Consider the following 5328-nt stretch of genomic DNA (forward strand, 5'->3'; position numbering starts at 1 on the left):
TCTTAAAATTCTTCGGTTGTTTCTCTCTATAGACCATCTTCTCTTTACCCTTCCCTTTCACATAACTCTTCCTTTTCGGCATTATAGGAGTCTTAAACTCAATCCCTTGTGTTCTTGGACCTAGACGATCTTTAGGAGGTGCTTTCTTGTTTCCAAGACGACTCTTCACATCAGACTTGCGTGATCCGAATCATTCCCTCCTACTTCTAGGGTTCAACCATGCCTTCTATGCACTAGATAAAGGAGGAGGAGCTTGGTCACTTGCAGAAACGATCCACAAAGGTCTTCCAATCCAGTAAGTCTCGTACTTGTGAACGTTACTTTCATGCAACGATACTTCACGAGGACTATCGTTATAGCGTGGAACTACTTGTTCAAGTCCATACTGCCGCATCAGTCGAGAAGGACAATAAAAGGTCAGTTTTGAGATACTAGGAACACGGCAATATGGAGTATCATTCGTGCCAACCATCCTAGTAAGCCTCCACCAAGGCACCACCCAACGAAAGGAAAATTCCCTCTTTGCAAAGAAATTTTTCCAGTCTTCATACGACATGTTCACAGAGTAATTCTTTTTCCTGCGAATTAGGTCGTTAGGGCCATATTTTTCAACATCGTCGGGGGCTTCAAATAATTCTAAACGCTCCATCAACTAAATCTGCGCCAAAAAAAAATCAGTCGTTAAAAAAAAAAATGTGCAAATTCCCGTGAGACGGCAGACTACACCGTGTCACGGCAGACACCCACCGTGACACGGTGCCTGTTTTGTGTCATGGGAGTTACTTGGAGCATATTTTTACCTGCAACAGTACCAGAGAGCCCTTCCTGATGGCTTTCCGGTCAGCTTTTGCTTCGTCAAAGCCACGAAATGTTTCTCCAAGGCACATAGGCATAGGAGATCTCCCAGATTCGACATGTTCAAGCACAGACGCTAGACAAGCATGTCCTACCCTACTGTTTGCAAATAAAAGCTTGCTAAACATGCAAAAAATATATACCCTTCTACGATATATGTGATAAGACTCAGAGATAGGGCGATTAAAATATAAATTTGCAAGTTTTTCTAAGTCTACCTCATTACCACATACAATTCTATTTAAATCTGGATCTGTTAGATTCAGATGGCGTTCAAAATCTTGGTAATAATATTCACGCAGGGTAGGCATGGCAATAAGATTTCTAGCAGGAAATCCAAAGATTGCACCGAATTCCTCCGGCAGGGAACAGATTTCATCATAATCAAACTTAAAACAATGTGTTTCTGGACTCCAATAATCTAATGATGCCCTAAGAAAATCATGCTCAATAGCTACATGTCGCAGGGCTAGTAAACCCCTGACATGAAATAATTCTAACTCTCTTTTTTCAGCATTGGTCAAAGAATAAGACCAGTCACGCAATGTATTATCAAAATTCTGAGACATGATTATTGAAATATGAAATTCTAATTATTTTGTGTTTCGTAATTATGCATATCATGAATATACTGGTCCTATTTTATAGCAAAAGCGCTCAGAACTTCTCAGAAATTATCTTTTTGTATACGCAAACCACACCGCTGTAGAATACGCGTACCGTGACACGGGAAATCCCGCTGTGTCACGGGAACTTTTACCGCGACACGACAGTTTTTGCCGTGACATGGTGTACAGTGCCGTGACACGGTGTACAGTGCCGCGTCACAGCACCCTACGCGTTTTCTTTGTTCATCTTTTCCCGTATCTATCCGGATTTTTTTTAGTATTTTATCTTCACCGTTTATTTTTCAGTTTTCTAAGAGTTTTATTCCTAATAAATTTCTCAACTTTTTTATTTTTATTATTATTATCTTTATCATCTCATTTTATTTTATTTATTTATTCATCACTTTAATATTTCATTTTTTTTTATCATTTTATTTACTTATTTATTCTATTTCTTTTTACTTGTCTTTTTATTTCTTTTTCTTTTGGGGAAGGTCGGTACCCTCCACTTACGTTTTTTGTCGCGTCATTAATAAATACACGATCACACACAATGAGTCTCAAGCTCACACTAACACACACTAATAAATACATAAACTGTGAATAATGTACAAAATGAGTCATAATAAATAAACAGTGTCAAGTGTCATCATAGTATGTACAAATAAAAACCCTTGGTCAAAAGTCTCTAGAACTAGAATCAGTATCATATCCACCCTGTGAATATGGGAACGGTGAGCCAAAGAGTCCCGCCATCATCCGAGTACGGGGAGTAGTGTCCCTACTAGTCCCTGTGACTCCAGTAGTAGTCAAACACAAGGCAGGACCCGTCCAACTGGCAAACGGTGTAGACAGACTCAAAGACACGGGAATCCTCAGTGAAGGCATCGTCCCATACATCGGAACTGAGAACAAGCCCGACACCGGTAGAGGAATCCTAGACAATGGAGCTGAAAATAAACCAGGATCCACGGGAGTCAAAACAGGCCCAAGCTCAGGCTGTGAAGGCTGTGAAAACGACTGTCGCTGCCCCTGACTCTGACCCGGAAAGCGCTGGGAAGACTGAGGCTGCTGCCACCGAGCCTTTTGAAACGGCTGAGTAATCTGAGGCTCTCGCTAAGACTGAGAATGCTGATGAATCCCAGGAGATCGTCTACCACGATCAAGCTCCTCCTCGTCCGAGCCTCTATGCCTCGAGCACGAGCGGGACCTCTGTTGCTCCAAAAAGATACAAAATTAAAAGGCGTCAACAAATGCAAAATAAAAACAAATGGTAGAAGTGAAAAAAAAATGAGGCTACCTCAAGAACATCGCTAGAACTGCTCCGACAACTCGCACCACGTCGAAGCTTGATGATGCAGTACTTCAGGGCGTCAACCAGCTTCATGAATCCCATCATCTCCGGGCGTTTAGGCTGAGGATAAAACAAAGAAAAAATCAGTAACAAGCGGTGATAAAAGGATGAACAATGCATCAAAGAAAACTTACCAGCTCAAAGACCTCGGGCAAAGACTCCTGCGCTTGTCTGTAACCCTCTGGCGCGTCAGCAATATGGTCCTTGTTAATACCAATCGGCCCCGGGTAGCGGACCGACTGAGGCGGAATCTCGATCCTCCTTACAGGGCGAATAGTCGTCTGAAAATATGATTGAATAATCAAGTTATTTGACTATTTAAAACAGAGACTAGTAACAAAGATCCTCAAAATAAATCATACCTCGGGAAGTTGGGGTGGAGGAGCCAGAGAGGGAAGCAAGTCATGCGCATAATCACCCTCCATGTGCACAAGCTCCTGCCAAGGAAAATTGTAGCGCTCTCCCCTGTTTATCAACTCCCTAATCAAGCGCGAGTCCAGCATCGACTCTGGTGGAGATGAGGGCACCACAAAGCGATCGCCGCTATGTTGACGAATGACACGCTCCCCCAAATGCCAGACAAAGCGTCCAGTACCAACCAAAATGGTGCGGTGCGCTGAAAGACGCAAGGCCTCAGGAAGATAAGTCATCCCGGCCCAAGGACGATACTGGACATCAATGGTAACCCGAAAACCATAAAAGTTGGCATGAAACACCGGAAACAACGTCAGAGGGAAAATAACAGGAAACAAAACTAATTCTTACGCCAACAGAAGAGGTGCCTCGGCGTAGTAGCCCACGCAGCGTAGGGACAGACTCCACCCGTGACTCTCCTCGATCACGCCAGCTGGCCCCGACAGGGAAATCATGAACCGCTCCACGACGCCGTCGAGGAGCCAAACCTGGGAAGTACTCGTAGAACCATAGCTGCAATGAAAAGTAGTCTTTGAGCACATGAGTCGAACAAATTAAAATGAAACAAGAAGAGAAAAATATCATCACCTCTACGACTCTCCACAGACCGTAAACAGTGATGAGAGACTCGTCGTTCAGCTGCCGACAGCTATGACGTAGCGATGAGAGATGGTCGGCGTATCCGAGGCTGGCCCAGCTATAGGATCCTATCTCACTGATCCTTACCAAAGAAGGAAGGTAGCAAAGGAGTGTGCGTGAACTCCTATCAGGAGAAAGAGTCATAGAGATCAGAATCAGAATGAAGATCCGCACTCGCTGCTCAGCCGATGTCTCCTCCATGTCGAAGCCACGAGCTAGAACTGAAGCCAGCTCCGATCGCCCGCTCCTAGGACCACCTTGAGACACTGGTCGGGTCCTGATATGCTGAACGATCGAACCTAACAAATCGGCTGCCTCAGCCGCTCCCCAAGACAGATCAGACATCTGAGCTACGACCCGGTCAGTGAAGCGCAGCCCGCTAATCATACTGAAGTCCAGAGGGGTCACTGTCATCTCCCCCCAAGTAAAATGAAAAGTGGTGGTAGTATCCCAAAAATACTCCAACAATGCTCGAACGACCGTCGCACCGCAACCCTAGGGGCTGCGAAATCCTACAACCGCCGTATATAAATCTACTAAACTAGCCGATTCCCACAGGGCGTTCGTAGCAGGATCCCTCGTAATGATCTGGTGAAGTCGAGGAATCAAATCTCCGGCTCTAGAATCGTGGTGGCGAAGCGTGCCGTCGACTATGCCGGAGAGTGGGCGATGAGAAACGTGGTTTTCACGGCAGAAAACCAACTGGTCGGGAGTCCACAGAGGTGGAACCCACACCTACCTCTACTCGTAGAAGCCCAAGGCTCAGACTCTAAGACATCGTCGTCCATGCCCTCGGGAATAGTGGGAGTGTCCTTCCGAAAAGCCTGACGTCGGCTGTGGGTGGAAAGATCGCGATCCCGTCGCCTAGGCATGCTATTATAAAAATAAAGATCTAAATGCTTAGCATCATTTCCTAAGTTATTTAGTTGTTTATCGCATTATACGCTAAATTTTTACCTCAAGGCTAAAAATTGGCAAAATTATGGAAGTATTTATAGTATTTAGTTTCTCCATGACAAACTAATACTATAGTTCTCCTAGCCGCATGATACTATGTTCTCCATGACAATATAGTACATACACGAAATATGTTTTGGAATTGCACAAAAATGATGAATCAACACTTCATGACATATTTTACAAGATCTACCACCAATATTTCACCATTTCAAGTGCAAAGAGGTAACATGAACAACAAGAACATCATTTCACAAAAAGTAGTACCCAAAAATGGTGATTTGCTCAATTCTCCATCAAATCATACAATTTCTGTCTCAAATTTCACACAAATACACATACAAGTAAACTCATGGCAAGAATTTCAACATAAAACCTCAAAATCAAAAATCCCCAAATTGATTACTAAAGGTTTTTTCATGAAATTACTCATTTGAGACAAATTCAAGACAAAATTGAGAGGAACTTACATGGATCCTTATAGGGGTTCGAATATGAGGA

General features: G+C 43.7%; 1 long non-coding RNA gene across 1 annotated transcript; it reads right to left on the reverse strand.

Annotated features, from left to right (window-relative positions):
• Nucleotides 1-2857: 2857 nt before the first annotated feature.
• On the reverse strand, nucleotides 2858-3199 carry LOC110738091. Its single transcript, XR_002514555.1, has 3 exons — nucleotides 3180-3199; nucleotides 2952-3098; nucleotides 2858-2877 (listed from the first exon to the last, which is right to left on the reverse strand). It is a non-coding gene; the product is annotated as an uncharacterized LOC110738091 (long non-coding RNA).
• Nucleotides 3200-5328: the final 2129 nt, after the last annotated feature.

Source organism: Chenopodium quinoa, unplaced genomic scaffold, assembly GCF_001683475.1.
Source record: "Chenopodium quinoa cultivar QQ74 unplaced genomic scaffold, ASM168347v1, whole genome shotgun sequence".
NCBI lineage: Eukaryota > Viridiplantae > Streptophyta > Magnoliopsida > Caryophyllales > Amaranthaceae > Chenopodium > Chenopodium quinoa.